The following is a 20,311-nucleotide window of genomic DNA, read 5'->3' as shown; positions in this document are numbered from 1 at the left end:
TTTTTGAAAAAAACCGGTGGAGCCCCTCCACACCCACACCGGCATGATGGCCAACTCAAAATGTCTACTGCCATCTCTGCATAAAGGTTTAGTGTTCACTAAAGTGAGGTGTCGCAGGGTGTGGGTACTGCGATGTTTGCGTATGTCTGGTTAAGGTTAATCATTAATAAGCGCTCCTCTGGAGATTGGGTCGAAAGTCGAACGAAGGGTAGCGGTTTGAAGGGCATAGGACAAAAAGTGCCAAGGCAAGAACCAAGTGAAATAAAATCGTCTGCGATAGTTAGGTCGGGTGGTAAGAGCACTAACGGATGTCTTGCTGCCTGCGACAGGTCATGTAAGGGTATGCTTTGTTAGTAGTGTGTATCATGTATGTCGACGTCTTTCACGTTGTGCCGTGCTGTTACTAGGCGGCTGCTGCTGGGTGTCTCGGTCAGCGTCAGCAAACCTGTAACAGTTACATTCATCATCGTTTTGTGTCCGATAGGTCATATATCGGATGAACAGTGTAGGGTGATGCTGGCAATTTGTTTGTGTGTCAGTGGGAGAGCTCGTCAGTTTCCCTGCTGTAGCCTGTTGGTCGCCTTGTATAGCAGCTGGTATTTCCAGTCAACGTTGCTGTTATACAGGGGCTTGCCGACGTTTGTCGCTTGTTGGTGTATGTTATCTTGCCATAGGTGGTTATGCCCTAGCTAGAATTGTGTTTGGCCTCTTATGCTTCCACCTATGGTTGTGATCATAGTTTCCCAAAGTAAGGGTGAAAGGATTGTTTGAGTTTCTCGGGTTCCTGTATAGTCGTGTGGCGTGTTTTTTGAATACTTCCTTGAGGGTTTCAAAGCTGCATTCATTGTGAAGATCCACGGTGCGTGTGTTGCTAAAGATTCGTAGCAGTTTGTTCTGTTTGATATGCAGGCGGTGCAGTCGTGTAGGAGCTGCGTATCGCCAGACGGAAGCTGTGTGCGTCATCAGAGCTCTAATCAGTGTCATGTATATGGACCTCGACACCCTCCTATTCAGTGTGCTTTCGCTGTTGAGCATTGGGCAGAGCTGTTTGAGCCTCGCGTGCGCTCTGCTGGCAACGTATTCGGTGTGATCCCCCCCCCCCCCCCCCCCCATGTAAGTTTCCGGTCCAGCCAGACACCTAGGTATCCGACGTTCTCTCGGAAACGAATTGGGAGTTTATGTAGTGTTATCTGTCTACTGTGTTAATGTTTGCGCAGTAGTTTCGGTCTGCGTGTAAACAGAACTACTTCGCACTTGTCGAAGTTTGCTTTAATACGCCATCGTTCCAACCAAGGTTCGGGAGCTCTGAATATAGTCTGTATTCGTTAATTAATGTTCGACAGTTTCCAAGGAACTTCGTCAGGAGATTACAGCGAGATGTGTAGCTCTCTCCACTGTAACATTGACTGACGCAGTTGCGGCGGCAGCTCGTCGTTGTTACGTGTATAGACGCCGACGGTGAACAGTTTGAACATTTAAAGTAACCATGTGCTAACCTGAAGGTTGTACAACACGTGTGTTCAATTATTAAACGTAAAATAAATACATGAGAAATACTCATCATTCCTTAAAGTGTGTATCCTTTCTTCTGGCGGACACTGCATTTGTGTGTGTGTGTGTGTGTGTGTGTGTGTGTGTATGTGTGTGTGTGTGTGTGTGTGTGCGACCCCCAGACAGGCGCGCGTTTAGGAGGCGTGCAGGAGACGCTCGGCGCTGGACGGCTCCGGCCTGCTCCAGAGCGGCGGTCGGGCTCCAGCTCGCTCCAGGACTGCGGCGCGACGCCGGCTTGGCACGTCAGAAACCGGTCGGCAGCATTTCGCGGTTTCGCAGGCGCTGGAGGCAGTGTGACGTCAGAGCGGCCGACGTCAGCGGAGAGTCCGGAGCGGCCAGGAGCAGAGGCCACAGTCGGGCGGCGCGCGCCAAAGCCTCCAGCCTCCAGGCTCCAGCCTCCAGCCTCCAGCCTCCAGCTTCCAGCCTCCAGGCTCCGGACCCACGGCAGCAGCCACGGTGAGCCAGCCCTCCTCACAGCACGCGATTGCGATTTGTCTCGCCTTTATACTACCCCTTGTTTTACCTTTTTCTTAGATTAGAACTGTCCGTATGCATCTGAATAAACTTTAGATTTGTTTTGCGAGACGCGTTTCGCCTGAGCTGTGTGTTCTGATACTGCTCAACACATGCTCTTGCTGTACCGCTGGTCAAGTTGTTGTTACGCACCGATGAAAATTTTCAGTGCGGAACACAGAACCACACTCACACTTGTTAGCCTGTTTGGAACAGTTCTGGAAATTCACACAGACGATCCTTAAAAAAAAACAAAAACGACATTAATGTGATACAAGCAGCCACTGTGCATCGGCAGATCAGAAACATTAAAAATGCAACTGATTTCTTTATAAGCTTCACCCGATCCAGATGCACCTCTCCGAGGATTTATAGTCTAATTGAATCAATAAAAGGCAATGCTTTTGAATGCTATAACAGACGTTTTATCCATTTTATGCACAAAGTGTTTCGGAGCATAATAGCATTATCAGGCCTAGAAACGACGTCATCTTCTTTTTCCTGGTCTCATGCTGTGTCTTCACGGTGTCGGCATGTTATTCTGAATTTGGCAGTCTCAGCAGACGTGTCAGGATGCACTTCCTACCGCCACACGTGTCCACGCCTCTCCCCTCCCCCACCGGGGCGGGAACAGTGTACCCCACTACTCGAGGACGTAGCCAAGGTTTTGTCAAAGAGTGGGGAGAGTCCGATCTGTTAAACGGGTTCTCAAAGAGACTCATGTTGTTCATTTATTCTGAAAATTTCAATAAAGAGTGCTGAACCATTTTATTCGACAATGATATTGGAGTTTTCACCAAGCCGAGATATAATCTCTTTACTTTGGAATGCTGTATTTTGGCAAATCACTAAGAACCGGTCATGCTCCAATCTCCTTTCACCTTTCAAGGTCGTTCTAGACTCTTCTTGTTTGAGCCCGCATTTGTGCTGAGGAAGTGATCAGGAATGGACTAGCGCTAATTTTTTTGGGCACCACGATTATTACCAAAAGGGCTTTTGGAACAAAGAGGTCTCTTTTCCATAGAGAAGCTGCAATTTTTGGTGGCGAAAATGTAAAGGATCTGGAATTATTAAACCTTACACTTTCCCAAATTTCCTCATTTTAAGTGTAAGAAAGATCATAGTTCACAATAAAGAATTTCTTGGCAGACAAATGGATGAGCCCAAATGAGAAGAATTTCTGTTTTTATTCATTTATCACTGGAGAATTTGGAAAAACTGCTAGTTGCATACTGTTTTAAAATAAAACAAAATGTATGGCAACAATAGATTAATTCTGAAATTGCATTCTTTTGCTTTATTCTCCGTGTTTGGTTATTCGATAGTGCATGAATGCACACATATTTAATATTTTAAAATTGAGCACTTTTTCCAAATTCTGAGGGCACTTGAACACTTTTTGATATGCTTTTCCATTTTGTTGGAATGTGACTGTAAATATCCCTTAAGAGAATATTTAAAACATACTACCTTCCTTTTTAAACAGAAAAAGTTTCAAACAGGTAGTTTTTCTTAAAAATCTCGTAACTGTTCAATAGTCCATTGTGTACAACACTGTAAATATCACAAAGACGAGGTTATGTTGCATCTCACTCAACAACATCAAGTTAAACGACTGTTAGATGGTCAGACCAGTGCTTCTAATTCCAGTTAACTAAATAAGTCACAGAACTGCATGAATTACATGTAATTACCAGCCACTCAAAATTTTATCTACTACTTATTTGGAATAATACCAATAGCACTAATGTTTACTTAGAATAACTGGAATTTGAGTAAAAACGTTTATACGTAATTATTTTAGTTAGGAGTGTGTCACGTACCGATTCCAGTTCCACAATTGCACCAACAGCGAATTCTGTAGGAATCCACTAGCATAGGAATCGAACAATTCCAGTGTCTTTGGCATAGATTCTTTGTTGTTAAACTTTTTTTTAGGTTAGTCTTCTCATTTTATCTTCACTGAAACGCAGTCATACGAAAATTGATGAGGAAAGGAGCAGTATAGAGAACTATAATCTGTTTCCACTGTCGCTATATCTGACAGTAAACCATTTCTGCTGGTTTTTTTTTTTTTTTCACTGAAAACGGTGTAACATTTACGAATACATTTATCACTAAGAAACACATGCCAGCTGTTTAATATATTCAATAATAATATAATCATATAATATTCAGTGATTTGACACGGATTATAAACTGTATCACATAACAAAGCGATCAGCTAAGGACAATGCTTTTTATACCGCCTGGAAGTTGCAAATGATAAGCGGTTGTCAGCACAAAAAAAAAATCCTTTTCTCCTCTTTCCTTTCATTCTCAGTAGTAATGGCAAATGTAAAGGTAACTGTAAACATTTACTAACTTTTCATCGGATTATCTTCCCATTCCCTTAATGTAATTCAAATGGTTCAAATGGCTCTGAGCACTATGGGACTCAACTGCTGTGGTCATCAGTTCCCTAGAACTTAGAACTACTTAAACCTAACTAACCTAAGGACATCACATACATCCATGCCCGAGGCAGGATTCGAACCTGCGACCGTAGCAGTCGCACGGTTCCGGACTGCGCGCCTAGAACCGCGAGACCACCGCGGCCGGCCCTTAATGTAATTGGTAAATTACACATTCTACCAGTGATTTTTTTGTAAGTGCCCAGATTTTGGTCAAATCCACGGGGAAATGCCCATTTATGAATGGCCTGTGCACTAAGCATTTGCACATGTCAAGCCCAGTCGAAATGTAAGTCTTTCAGTATTCAGTTCGCCGGGAAATTTTAAATTTTCCAATTATTTCATAGGCCGAAAGTCAGTTAACAACGCAAGTAAGAAATGGAGACCATTAACTCAGTATGTTTCCACTCGTAAATGACTGCCTTTCCTCAGCACTTAACAGGAGGGTTTTCTCGATGGCGTCAGCAAGACGTCTGACAGCGAAGGCCAGCAATGAGGCAGCTTCACACACACTGCAGTAGCGCCGCTTACCTGAAAAATACCTCCAAGAGCCGAAGCTCGGGTTGTGTTCTACCATTCGCCTTTCTTACAGAGCAAGACTAAACAACTCCTGGATTGTTATCGCAGTCGTTCGTGCCTTTTCGCGTTCTTGCTCGCGAGCAGAACATTTGCGGCGTGGTTGGGAGAGGGGGGTTTCGCGCGCACAGTATGGTCAAGACAATGATACGTCCCCTTAGAAACATTATTGAATTACTGTGCTGATAAACCTCTTACATTATTTGATTTTCAAACAGCTAAGCAACACTGAACGTAGTCAGACATTTCGCTCTTTACCTTTTCTGATCAACAGTAAACTGACACACAATATTTTTAGCGCAACGCAATTTGACTTTCAATAATCCCTACAAAAGAATGGCCCTGACTAACATTAACCTATACCTTTCACAAATCAATTACCTCACAAAAATCTTCGTTACTCGAACTCCTGCAATACAGCGAGCGCCACTACTGCCAGCTAAATAAAAGATTATAACTACTGAAGGCACTAACTACTGATAGGCATAGTTGGCAAATGAAAGATTTTGATAGAGAACAAACAATGTATTTACCTTAATAGTATTCAAAAGTCATAATATATATAGCAGTTCATGACATCCATTCTTACAAATGTACTGTATCTGATGGACACACGTCCAGATCATCCGCCCTCAAAAATCCGCCATCTCACTTCCCCACATCCACCACTGCTGGCGGCTCACCTCCAACTGCGCAACGCTACGCGCTGTTCACATCCAACTGCCCAACACTACAATAGCGAGTTCCAACAATGCAAACCAGCCACAGACTGCACGCAGCACATTCAGTGATTTTCATATAGAGCGCTACGTGGCGTCACCAACATAAAAACCTAAACAGCCTACTTACAACAACACAGGGGAAGAATGAAATTACAATGAAATCCAGACCGTTAGCTGCTTAATGGTGTTGATAAATATCAACGGAGACAGTTGAAAATGTGAGCCGTGCCCGGAACTCGAACGCAGGATCTCCTGCTTACGTAGCAGACGCTCTGTCCGACTGATCCATCGAGGACACAGAGCAATGTGCGACTGCAGGGAGTTATCTCTGCACGCTCCGTGTGAGACCCACACTTCCAACTTACTGTCCACACACTACATTTGTAGGGCCCCTGCCCACTATACTTGTTACTCGCAGCAGTCAATCTACCGATACTCGTAAGAGGTTGAGCAATGTGAGTGCATCCGCACTGAAGAAGATCATTGGCCGGTGAGGCTCACCTACATGAAGCCTAAAGAACAGATACCATCTTCAAACACAGGAGAAGGGCCAACCGTGAAATAGGGAAGAACCAGTTTAAAATCGTTGCCACCTAATAGCGGCAAGAGCGAGTCGCAGAGAGAGAAACCCTATGCTTCTACGCAGAAAGGGGGGTTCTCAAAAACTTTAGTGGATTGTAAGACCCTGAAGTTTTCAGGAAGTTCGTTTTAGTAAGGCAATACGCAGCGTGCCTGTCCTAAGAATCTGCAGGCCCATTTTCTCTGATGTTTCAGCAGACACCTGCAGTTCCGTTTTTGCCAAGTGTAGCTGGGGCCAGCTCAAACATATAGTGCTGGCCATATTTTGCAGGCGACACCCAGGGTTGACGGAAGGCGTCGGTTTGTTCCCCGTCACAAAGAAGATGTTTAAATCGGAATTTTACGTGCCCATTCGAAAGAGCGTTTCCAGATTAGTCCTGTGCGGTATTTTATAGCCGCGTATTACCAGACACAGTAAAGTACGAGGAATAACCAGTAGACCAGCTGCTGAGCCACTGCACGTCTCTGGACCGCACTGGCTGATGGCGGCGTGCGGCAGCGGTGCTCGGTCACTGCCAGAGCTCTAGCTTACTCTCCGTATTTTACTGACTCTGTTTACGCATACCGATAAAACGAATATCGCTCTGCAGTAGTTCTAGACCGAGCTGCCGCATGGGCCACGTAAAATTCCGCTTTAAATTTAATTTTGTTTGTAACGGGAAAGCCAGCAGGTGTGGCCGTGTTGTTCTAGGCGCTTCAGCCTGGAACCGCGTGACAGCTCCAGGCAAATACCGGGATTGTTTCTTTGAAAGGGCACGGCCGACTTCCTTCCCGCCATTCCCTAATCAGATGAGACCGATGACCTCGCAGTTTTGGTCTCTTCCCCCAAACGACCCAATCCCAGCTTAACATCTGAGGTCATCAAACTTAGAACTACTTAAACGTAACTAACCTAAGGACATCACACACATCCATGACCGAGGCAGGATTCGAACCTGCAGTCGTGCGGTTCCGGACTGAAGCGCCTAGAACCGCACGGCCACCTCGGCCGGTTCCTAGTGTGTTGTAGGCTGTGTGATTCACGCAGCGTACTGTAGGCAGCAGAATGGTCCAGTATTCATGTAGGGGGCAAGCCGAGATGGTGTTTGTGTACGGCCAAGCAGACGGAAACGGTCGAGAGGCATCACGGCTTTACCAAAGCGAGTACGCCACGCGGGGTATCCACGCGGTCTCAGGCGTCTTGTCACGGTCCGCGCGGCTCCCCCCGTAGCAGGTTCGAGTCCTCCCTCGGGCATGGGTGTGTGTGTCGTCCTTAGCGGAAGTTAGTTTATGTTAGTTTAAGTAGTATGGGCTTAGGGACCGATGACCACAGCAGTTTGGTCTCATAAGACCTTACCACAAATTTCCAAAATTTTCCAAACCAAGTACCCTCACAGACACCAACCATGTCACACAATACCGCAAGCCCTTTTTGCGCGTTTGTGTGATATCGGTGCTTCCAGACAGATGAACGTGCAGGGAGGCGGTGGACTGTGCGTACACCAGATTTGGAAGACCGAGTCCTACACGATATTGAGATGAACCCTAGCACAAGCTCCAGGCAGGTGGCTCGTCAACATGATCTAAACCAAAGTTGGGTTAGCATAATAGTAGCTGAAACGTTTGAGGGACAAATGTTGCATTGGAGAACAGGGGCTATAATATGACGTTGGTTTTTTGTTGCTAGGTGGGGTCGCGTCAGAGATATGAAGGTCAGCTTCGTTTTTATTAATGGCATGCTGTAGTTTGGTACTTATTTTCTGATAGCGGCTATCGAGATGAATCCAATGATGTGTAACAGTAAGGTCTTTGAACGTCGCATGAACGGCATTTACAGAAGGTTTTCGAAGTGATGAACATTGGTATCAATGCAGTGCTGAAATATTATCATGGATTGAGTGGTATTTCTTATCACTTCGCGCTTATCGAAACACACACTCTGAAGATTGTCTCTCGTATATCGCGCAAATAGTAAATATTTGCCGAATACGGTGTATCCATCTAACGTGCCATTGACATGTAAACACCATTCGACGGTTTCGGAATACAGCAGTAATAGGAACTGTAGCATCATTGAATCAAACGAATGTGAAAGATGTAATCCTTCGAAGAACAAGTAAATATGCTTCTCATTTACGGAGAATGGCAACGAAATTCAGCGAGAGCTAGAGGCTCATACGATGAAAGATATCCTCAACGTACTTACCCTACCGTCGTACATTTAAATATGTGTATGATAAATTGAGAACAACTGGATCTTTCAAGCATCGGAAACATATCCAGCAAAGGAAAGTTACTAACGAGGCAACGGAAACTGGTACTCTTGCCACTGTGGTTTGAGATGTGTTAGTACGCGTCAAATTGCAAGGGAATCTGGAATGAGCCAGAGTAGTGTTGTTCGTGTTCTGCATAGCCATAAGTATCATCCTTACCATATCAGTCTCCACCAAGAATTAACTGGTACGGATTGAATGCGTCGCATTGAATTCGGCCGATGGGCTCAACTTCAGATTCAAAGGGATGACACATTTATTAATTTGATTCTATTTATTGACGAGGCTACATTCACGAACCATGGGAACGTTAATTCGCGTAACATGCATTATTGGGCAACTGAAAATCTATATTGGCTGCGACCAGTTGCACACCAAAAACAGTGGTCGGTGAATGTGTGGTGTGGGATTCTGGAGAACAGAATTATCGGCTTCTAATTCATCGAGGAAATCTTAATGGTAGGAAGTACACCACATTCCTGCAAGAAACATTATGTCTCTTGCTGGAAGAAATACCTTTAGGAACAAGGAACGGAATGTGGTATCAACACGATGGGTGTCCTACAAATTTTTCTCTCACGGCTGGAAATGAGTTGCAGAGACAGTTCCCAGATCGTTGGATTGGACGCGGGGGATGTGTCGTGGCCTGCTCGTTCGCCAGACTTGATGCTCAAATGGTTCAAATAGCTCTAAGCACTATGGGACTTAACATCTGAGGTCATCCGTCCCCTAGACTTGGAACTACTTAAACCTACCTAACCTAAGGGCATCACACACATCCATGCCCGAGGCAGCATTCGAACCTACGACCGTAGCAGCAGCGTGGTTGAGGACTGGAGCGCCTAGAACCACTCGGCCACAGCGGCCGGCGCACTTGACACCTCTGTATTTCTTTTTTGTGGGGATACGTAAAAGACATTGTTTATAAAGACGTTCCAACTTCACCCGGTGATGTGCGAGTGGGAATTGTCAGAGCATTTGCTTCGAAATGTGCCGACGTGGTAAGGAATACCACTCAATCCATGATAACAGTTCAGCACTGCATTAATATCAAAGGTCATCACTTCGACCACCTGTAAATGGCCGTTCATGCCACGTTTGTAACCTTCGTTGACGTTCAAAGACCTTACTGTTACACATCATTGGATTCGTCTCAATAGCGGCTATCAGAAAATAGGTACCAAACTATAGCATCCCGCTTAAAAAAAAAAAAAACAAAGTTGACCTTCATATCTCTGAAGCGACCACACCTAGAAGCAAAATACCAACGACATATTACGGCCAATGTTGACCCACAAACTTTTCAGCTACTATCATACTTTCGGTCTTGGTGGCAATAGTTAATCACCCTGTATAATGCAACGCGTTGTAAGACTCTGCAAAATGCATGTCAATCTCCCTAAATTATCCCAAAAAAGTAGAAAATTCTTATATTAATTACCTGAATACATTTTTGCATGGCACATATAAATACTACACAGATTTCCATAACAATTTCGGTAATTGTGTTTGCTGATACTTCAGCACTAAACTTCAAAAATTTCAGTGGCTTGCCTCTCGCCAGAAATCTAAAAGTTAATCCTAATTACCCGCAGACTGCGCTTGCCTCTCGCATTCTCGCATTAACGTATTTTCTTCTGTATTTTGTGTCGTACGAAACTAATAATTTGCCGAATTAGCCGAACTTATACGAAGATAATTCATGAAAAGTTTTGGTCTGTGGCACTTCCTCAATTTTTGCAGTTTTACGTTGCTTTTTGCCAGCTATATCCAGTATAGTTGCGTCAGATACTCCTTGTAAAATCGCATTGACAACTGACGGTGTTACTGACGGTGTGTCGGTCGCTTCTACATTGACTGACTAATATTCTAAGTAAATACTGAACGCGTACTGTCCCCTTTACAACAAACATTCGGCGTTACACATAGCCTTTTCGCCAATCCTTGCTCGCAGGTACGATAGATGAATGGGGCACCCTCTTCTACGTGTTTTCGAGTACAGTTAACTTGGCATATTTCTTCCACTTTTTGTCCTCCTCCTCGTGATCTGTTCATACCAATGGTGTCTTCTCTTCTGCACTTTCTTGAACACTCCATCAGCTTTTAGAGTTGCTCGGATTTTCTCATTTGAAATCAGGTCCACTATGGTGAATTCAGCCATCCACCTCAACAGCTTCGTCTCGACTACACCTCGCTTACTGCACTGCCTCCTAGTTGTGCCCACGTCTCTGCTCCACATAATTATGCTGGTCGTATGAATGCTTTATACGCCTTCCCCTTGATGTCACTAGAAAGCTCCGTTGAAGGGCGAACGGTACCGACGGACTGATATGTCATCCTCCGTCAATGGATAAGGACATGGTCACCACACAGCTCTCCCTGTCGTTGTCAGTTTTCGTGACCGGAGCCGCCACTTTCCAGTGAAGTAGCTACTGAATTGTTCCCAACATTGCTGACTGCATCCAGCTTACCAGCAGACCCGGCGGTCTCACATCCAAGTGCTAGCCAAGCCCGACAATGCTTAACTTCGGTGATCTGACGAGAACCATGTTTCCACTGTGGAGAGACGATTGGCGCTACCCTTGAGGTTAATATTTCTATTTCACTCACAGAGGATTCCGGACACCCTCTCCATCCAGCTCGGGCACTGCGATCTACGTATCTCGGAAACAAGATTCCCAGCAGTTAACACAATTAATCCGCGGTGTCTGAAGATATCTGGGAGTTTCCGCAGGCATAAAGGTTTTCCTCCCGCTGATGTTAAGTCCAAGGTCCGTTTCCACTAGTGCTCGACTCCAGTCAGTCTTCAGGCACCACTACAAACCATCCTTGCTGATGCAGCACAAAGCTATATCGTCTGCAAACGACACCCAAGAATGAACGTGATTTTGAGTTCGGCGAATGGTGTAACAGCGCAACTTTTAATATTTACCCCTTGATAGTGCGACTATTTGCATTTCATTGAGTGGATTTCCAACAAGACAATGTTATTTTCTTTGCAATCACGACTTGCACCGTGTCCTCCACGTCGTGTAAGCATTAACTAAAATTTCTGCATAAGGGGTAATGTCTGATCCCGATTGCTGGTTTCTGTGGCGCGCAGCGCTTCTCTGTGGATTTTGTCAATAAGCGGCTAGCCAACACGGAAAGGACTCTCTGGTGCTAGTGCTCCAGTTTACAAGACGTACATTGAGTTCTTATCTCAGGCTAATGTAATGCATTTTGAAAGTCAGTCATCTTGTTAAATTTGGAATTTAGAAAATTTTATGATTTTCTGAAGTCTTCATAGATACAAACCATACTTTTTTTGTTGTATAAAAAGAATGTAGGAAAATACACCCTTTCTTAATGTGGTACAGCATACACGAACCCCAATGTGTTTGCTCATCGGAATAGAACTTCGGACGGATAGACTCCGGTAGAAATCCGCTAGCCTGTGCACGGTCTGAACTTTTCTGGGAAAATTTCATTCACAACAAAAGGATTTTCCTCTTTCTTTTAAAAAAGATTTTCCTGGACAGATAAAGCTTACCAGGATCCAGTCTATGATATTGTCATTCCCGAGTGGGAAGGCGTACCGGTTCCCGGCACGAATCCGCCCGGCGGATTAATGTGGAGGTCCGGTGTGCCGGCCAGCCTGTGGATGGTTTCTAAGGCGGGTTTCCATCTGCCTCGACGAATGCGGGCTGGTTCCCCTTATTCCACCTCAGTTACACTGTGTCGGCGATTGCTGCGCAAACAGTCTCCACGTACGCGTACACCATAATTTACCACTCGTCTGGTGTGAACGTCCCCAGGAAGGTCCACTGCTGGGCCGAACCACACAATAAGCCTGGGTTCTGTGTTGCGTGGGGCGGCGGTAGGGTGGGTGGACTGCTGTTGCCTGTTGTGGGGTGATTAGATTAGTTTTTCGTTCCATAGATCCGTGCTGAGGAGATCCTCGTGGATGTGGAACAGGTCAATTTTTTTTAAAGCTGAAATAACGATACTAATAGCATGAATATACGGGGTGTTCCTCCCCCCCCCCCCCCCCCCAACCCCCATGAACCATGGACCTTGCCGTTGGTGGGGAAGCTTGCGTGCCTCAGCGATACAGATGGCCGTACCGTAGGTGCAACCATAACGGAGGGGTATCTGTTGAGAGGCCAGACAAACGTGTGGTTCCTGAAGAGGGGCAGCAGCCTTTTCAGTAGTTTCAGGGGCAACAGTCTGGATGATTGACTGATCTGGCCTTGTAACAATAACCAAAACGGCCTTGCTGTGCTGGTACTGCGAACGGCTGAAAGCAAGGGGAAACTACGGCCGTAATTTTTCCCGAGGGCATGTAGCTTTACTGTATGATTAATTGATGATGGCGTCCTCTTGGGTAAAATATTCCGGAGGTAAAATAGTCCCCCATTCCGATCTCCGGGCGGGGACTACTCAAGAGGACGTCGTTATCAAGAGAAAGAAAACTGGCGTTCTACGGATCGGAGCGTGGAATGTCAGATCCCTTAATCGGACAGGTAGGTTAGAAAATTTAAAAAGGGAAATGGACAGGTTAAAGTTAGATATAGAGGGAATTAGTGAAGTTCGGTGGCAGGAGGAACAACACTTCTGGTCAGGTGAATACAGGGTTATAAACACAAAATCAAATTGGGGTAATGCAGGAGTAGGTTTAATAATGACTAGGAAAATAGGAATGCGGGTAAGCTACTACAAACAGCATAGTGAACGCATTATTGTGGCCAAGATAGATACGAAGCCCACACCTACTAGAGTAGTACAAGTTTATATGCCAACTAGCTCTGCAGATGACGAAGAAATTGAAGAAATGTATGATGGAATAAAAGAAATTATTCAGAGAGTGAAGGGAGATGAAAATTTAATAGTTACGGCTGACTGGAATTCGAGTGCAGGAAACGGCAGAGAAGGAAACGTAGTAGGTGGATATGGATTGGGGCAAAGAAATGAAAGAGGAAGCCGCCTGGTAGAATTTTGCACAAAGCACAACTTAATCATAGCTAACACTTGGTTCAAGAATCATAAAAGAAGGTTGTATACATGGAGGAATCCTGGAGATACTAAAAGGTATCAGATAGATTATATAATGGTAAGACAGAGATTTACGAACCAGGTCTTAAATTGTAAGACATTTCCAGGGGCAGATGTGGACTCTGACCACAATCTATTGGTTATGACCTGTAGATTAAAACTGAAGAAGTTGCAAAAAGGTGGGAATTTAAGGAGATGGGACCTGGATAAACTGAAAGAGCCAGAGGTTATACAGAGTTTCAGGGAGAGCATAAGGGAACAATTGACAGGAATGGGGGAAAGAAATACAGTAGAAGAAGAATGGGTAGCTTTGAGGGATGAAATAGTGAAGGCAGCAGAGGATCAAGTAGGTAAAAAGACGAGGGCTAGTAGAAATCCTTGGGTAACAGAAGAAATATTGAATTTAATTGATGAAAGGAGAAAATATAAAAATGCAATAAATGAAGCAGGCAAAAAGGAATACAAACGTCTCAAAAATGAGATCGACAGGAAGTGCAAAATGAGGAAGCATGGATGGCTAGAGGACAAATGTAGGGATGTAGAGGCTTATCTTTCTAGGGGTAAGATAGATACTGCCTACAGGAAAATTAAAGAGACTTTTGGAGATAAGAGAACCACTTGTGTGAACATCAAGAGCTCAGATGGAAACCCAGTTCTTAGCAAAGAAGGGAAAGCAGAGAGGTGGAAGGAGTATAAGGAGTATACAGGGTGATTCAAAAATGCATGTAAATAGTTTAAGGGTGTATTTGTGAGGTAAATATAAGACAAAAATGTTCTATACAATTTTTGCTATACTTTGCTTATTACAGAGTTATGAACAAAACATGATAATACATTCAATACAACGTAAAGTAATTACTTCCCAGAGTTCACAGTTTAATTACAGTGCATTTGGACTAAAAACGCAAACTGGTAAATAAACGTGACGTAACAAACTGAAACAATTCCTCGAGAATACTGTATTACTTTAGTTCCTGTTGATTGTACTAAATCAATGCAAAATAAGTAAGGAAAATAGTGGAGAATTTACAGACTGTACTGTACTGTATTTGCACAAATCTTAATGCAATGCATGTTCAAAATGCTGTCCCTGAACTTGCAGACAGACCCGTGCTCGTCGCCGCAATGATCTCATCACATTACACAGTCCGTTCAACTCTCCACGAATAATTTCACAACCACCTTCAATTCTTTGTTGTAGCACTTCTCTGTTCGGTACTGCAGAAGAATACACCAATGTCTTTAGTCGGCCCCATAAATAAAAGTCTAAAGGGTTCAGGTCAGGTGATCTGGCTGGCCAAGCAATTGGTCCTCCGCGACCTATCCATCGATGTGGATACGCATCATTGAGGTACGCCCTTACGTTGCGGCTGTAATGGGCAGGAGCACCATCGTGCATAAACCACAAGGTGGCTCGTGTTGCAAGAGCGACATCCTGTAACAATCCAGGCAATTCCCCCTCCAAAAATTCGCGGTAAGCGTGCCCAGTCAGCCTTGGAGGTAGAACATGAGGTCCGAGTAAGTCATTCCCCGCAATACCACACCAAATGTTTATGGAGAATTGATGTTGATATCCACGCACAATTCTCGCGCCAGGATTCTCGACAGCCCACTGGTGCATATTATGCGAATTGATTACACCCGCACGAGTAAACATGGCCTCATCTGTGAATAATATCCGCCGAATGAACATTGGATCATTCAAATGACGCTCTTGTAACCACTGGCAGAATTGCTGACGGCGAGGATAGTCTGCAGGTGTCAATTCGTGCACTTTGTGCAGGTGAAATGGATGCAACTGTTGTCTCCGAAGCAGCCGCCATACAGTAGATTGTGGAAGTCGTACAGCTGCACTAATTTGTCTCGTACTGATGGCTGGATCTTGGTCTACCAGGTCCAAAACATGTTCCTCGATGTTCACTGCATGCTCAAGTGGTCGACCTGAATGTGGCCCAGGACGAATGCCATACTCCCGCATACGTCTGTCCACAGATACAAACGTCTGATGACTTGGTAACCGTCGTCTTGGAAACAGCTCACTGTACCTTCGTCTTGCTGCAAGTGCGTTTCCATCTGCTGCACCATACACAAGGTGCATATCAGCATCCTCACTGTTTGAGTACATCATGTGCACGAAACCTGTAGCCTTCCGACGATGAATGAACGACAGGAAGTACGTTTCCGTTACCAACAACATCAGCGCCATCTTTTGTACAGTAGGAGTAAACAGCAATTGCAAACACAAACAAACACTATTCATGCAGTTTCGAATCAACTGTTGGGAGATACGTATGTGCATTACGTACCAGAATATGGCATCCTGCTGCTTGCACTGACGTCGTTTTGATACGGACATGACTTTCGTATTTTAACGATAACTCTGGAATTAAACGTTTATGGAAAAACATTTATAGAACATTTTTTTCTTATATTTACCTCACAAATACACCCTTAAAATATTTACATGCATTTCTGAATCACCCTGTATAGAGGGTCTATACAAGGGCGATGTACTTGAGGACAATATTATGGTATGGATGTAGATGAAGATGAAATGGGAAATACGATACTGCGTGAAGAGTTTGACAGAGCACTGAAGGACCTGAGTCGAAACAAGGTCCCCGGAGTAGACAACATTCCATTGGAACTACTGACGGTCTTGGGAGAGCCAGTCCTGACAAAACTCTACCATCTGGTGACCAAGATGTATGAAACAGGCGAAATACCCTCAGACTTCAAGAAGAATATAATAATTCCAATCCCAAAAAAAGCAGGTGTTGACAGATGTGAAAATTACCGAACAATCAGTTTAATAAGCCACAGCTTTAAAATACTAACACGAATTCTTTACAGACGAATGGAAAAACTAGTAGAAGCCGACCTCGGGGAAGATCAGTTTGGATTCCGTAGAAATGTTGGAACACGTGGAATACTGACCTTACGCCTTATCTTAGAAGATAGATTAAGGAAATGCAAACCTACGTTTCTAGCATTTGTAGACTTGGAGAAAGCTTTTGACAATGTTGATTGGAATACTCTCTTCCAAATTCTAAAGGTGGCAGGGGTAAAATACAGGGAGCGAAAGGCTATTTACAATTTGTACAGAAACCAGATGGCAGTTATAAGAATCGAGGGGCATGAAAGGGAAGCAGTTGCTGGGACGGGAGTAAGACAGTGTTGTAGCCTCTCTCCGATGTTATTCAATCTGTATATTGAGCAAGCAGTAAAGGAAACAAAAAAATTCGTAGTAGGTATTAAAATCCATGGGGAAGAAATAAAAACTTTGAGGTTCGCCGATGACATTGTAATTCTGTCAGAGACAGCAAAGGACTTGGAAGAGCAGTTGAATGGAATGGACAGTGTCTTGAGAGGAGTATATAAGATGAACTTCAACAAAAGCAAAACGAGGATAATGGAATGTAGTCGATTTAAGTCGGGTGATGCTGTGGGAATGAGATTAGGAAATGAGACACTTAAAGTAGTAAAGGAGTTTTGCTATTTGGGGAGCAAAATAACTGATGATGGTCGAAGTAGAGAGGATATAAAATGTAGACTGTCAATGGCAAGGAAAGCGTTTCTGAAGAAGAGAAATTTGTTAACATCGAGTATAGATTTAGGTGTCAGGAAGTCATTTCTGAAAGTGTTTGTATGGAGTGTAGCCGTGTATGGAAGTGAAACATGGACGATAAATAGTTTGGACAAGAAGAGAATAGAAGCTTTCGAAATGTGGTGCTACAGAAGAATGCTGAAGATTAGATTGATAGATCACATAACTAATGAGGAAGTATTGAATAGGATTGGGGAGAAGAGAAGTTTGTGGCACAACTTGACTAGAAGAAGGGATCGGTTGGTAGGACATGTTCTGAGGCATCAAGGGATCACCAATTTAGAATTGGAAGGCAGCGTGGTGGGTAAAAATCGTAGAGGGAGACCAAGAGATGAATACACTAAGCAGATTGAGGATGTAGGTTGCAGTAGGCACTGGGAGATGAAGAAGCTTGCACAGGATAGAGTGGCATGGAGAGCTGCATCAAACCAGTCTCAGGACTGAAGAGCGCAACAACAACAACGGAGTGTTACAAAAAGGTACAGCCAAACTTTCAGGAAAGATTCCTCACACACAAAGAAAGAAAATATGTTATGTGAACATGTGTCCGGAAACGCTTACTTTCCACGTTAGAGCTCATTTTATTACTTCTCTTCAAATCACATTAATCATGGAATGGAAACACACAGCAACAGAACGTACCAGCTTGACTTGAAACACTTTTTTACAGGAAATGTTCAAAATGTCCTCCGTTAGCGAGGATACATGCATCCACCCTCTGTCGCATGGAATCCCTGATGCGCTGATGCAGCCCTGGAGAATGGCGTATTGTATCACAGCCGTCCACGATACGAGCACGAAGAGTCTCGACATTTGGTAACGGGATTGCGTAGACAAGAGCTTTCAAATGCCCCCATAAATGAAAGTCAAGAGGGTTGAGGTCAGGGGAGCGTGGAGGCCATGGAATTGGTCCGCCTCTACCAATCCATCGGTCACCGAATCTGTTGTTGAGAAGCGTAGGAACACTTCGACAGAAATGTGCAGGAGCTCCATCATGCATGAACAACATGTTGTGTAGTACTTGTAAAGGCACATGTTCTAGCAGCACAGGTAGGGTATCCCGTATGAAATCATAATTACGTGCTCCATTGAGCGTAGGTGGAAGAACGTGGGGCCCAATCCAGACATCACCAACAATGCCTGCCCAAACGTTCACAGAAAGTCTGTATTGATAACATGATTGCACAACTGCGTGCGGATTCTCGTCAGCCCACATACTTTGATTGTAAATATTTACAATTTGATGGCGTTGGAATGAAGTCTCATCCATAAAGAGGACATTTGCACTGAAATAAGGATTGACACATTGTTGGATGAACCATTCGCAGAAGTGTACCCGTGGAAGCCAATCAGCTGCTGATAGTGCCTGCATACGCTGTACATGGTACGGAAACAACTGGTTCTCTCGTAGCACTCTCCATACAGTGACGTGGTCAACGTTACCTTGTACAGCACCAACTTCTCTGACGCTGACATTAGGGTTATCGTCAACTGCACGAAGAGTTGCCTCGTCCGTTGCAGGTGTCCTCGTCGTTCTAGGTCTTCCACAGTCGCGAGTCATAGTCTGGAATGTTCCTTGCTCCCTAAGACGCCGATCAATTGCTTCGAACGTCTTCCTGTCGGGACACCTTCGTTCTGGAAATCTGTCTCGATACAAACGTACTGCCTCACGGCTATTGCCCCGTGCTAATCCATACATCAAATGGGCATCTGCCAACTCCGCATTTGTAAACATTGCACTGACTGCAAAACCACGTTCGTGATGAACAATAACCTGTTGATTCTACGTACTGATGTGTCTTGATGCTAGTACTGTAGAGCAATGAGTCGCATGTCAACACAAGCACCGAAGTCAGCATTACCTTCCTTCAATTGGGCCAACTGACGAAACTAAAAAAACATTATCTTTGATACTGCAAGATTAACTCTGTATTTTTCTTTTCTTTTTTTTACGAATAAGGGGGCAAAAATCTTTCTCGTGCATTACGTAGCCTCCGCCACAGACCGTACGCCGGCTTTCGGACTACTAACCGCGCCGTAGCGCTTTCAACTGCGAGAAGGTGTCAAAGGGATCGATGAAGTAACGGCGAATGAATGCCAGTGTCACGGGCGCGCCAACAGCAGACGGAGCCTGCGGTCGCGATGACTCAGCGCCGGTGCGGCCAAGTCATCGTCCGAGGCCCTCGGCGCCTTCCTCAAACAGGGCAGGCAACCACCTTGCAAAGCAGGGGTGTCCAACCTTTCAGCCCACCTGCACCACACACCAAGAGGACTGTGTGTTTTTGGGCCGCACGTAATATACAAAGAGAAGTAAAAAAGTAGAGGCACTTCCGCAGTTTCTCGCCGTAAGGCTTGGCAACACTGCTAGTGTCCAGGGTTCTAATGGCTAATGGCTCTGAGAACTGTGGGACGTAACATCTGAGGTCATCAGTCAGTATCCAGGGCTGCAGAATTGTCGTCTTATAATACGCCTTCCCTAAGTTAATTCCAATAATGTACCAATTCTCTCTTGAATGAACGTGTGTTGCACTGGGCGACTGTGCAGATAAAAACAATTGAAAAAAAAGAAAAAACAAGAATAATACGAATGTTTGTGAAGTTAATTGCAGGACCTTTCCTAACAAAAATCTTGAGGATTCTCGGAAAATAATAATGATTATTACCATTATTTTTGTATGACCAGCAATGAGATTCGCTGGAGGAAAAAGTCTTCTTTTGAATCTCGGCGATGTCGATCCCGGGACTGTACAGCTGCGGCAATCGATGATCTAGTATTGATGGTTCTGCACAATCTCAAAGAGAAAACGGGAGGGAAATGAAAATGGCATTAGATCCTTAATCATTATAACGAGAAGAAATTCACGTCCGGGCTATTGCATTTTACTTTTGAGAGAAAACGGCAATGTCGCTCGTCGCTGGTTTTCAACCACGTTATTATAAATTCGATGCGGATTCCTGAGATTATTTTCGACACAGGATGTAAATCTTGCTGGTAAAACTCATATAACGTCCAGTGTGAAGTAT

General features: G+C 44.4%; 1 protein-coding gene across 1 annotated transcript in view; it reads left to right on the top strand.

Annotated features, from left to right (window-relative positions):
• Positions 1 to 1,886: 1,886 nt before the first annotated feature.
• The window catches only part of LOC126284060 (D-xylose transporter), a 368,523-nt gene continuing 350,098 nt past the window's right edge, over positions 1,887 to 20,311 (top strand). Inside the window, exon 1 of the mRNA XM_049982653.1 lies at positions 1,887 to 2,007. The gene's annotated coding sequence lies outside the window, so the exon portion shown is untranslated. The remainder of the gene's footprint in view (positions 2,008 to 20,311) is intronic.

The sequence above is a fragment of the Schistocerca gregaria genome, chromosome 8 (genome assembly GCF_023897955.1).
Source record: "Schistocerca gregaria isolate iqSchGreg1 chromosome 8, iqSchGreg1.2, whole genome shotgun sequence".
Taxonomy (NCBI): Eukaryota; Metazoa; Arthropoda; class Insecta; order Orthoptera; family Acrididae; genus Schistocerca; species Schistocerca gregaria.
This window is presented reverse-complemented; position numbering and strand designations above follow the sequence as displayed.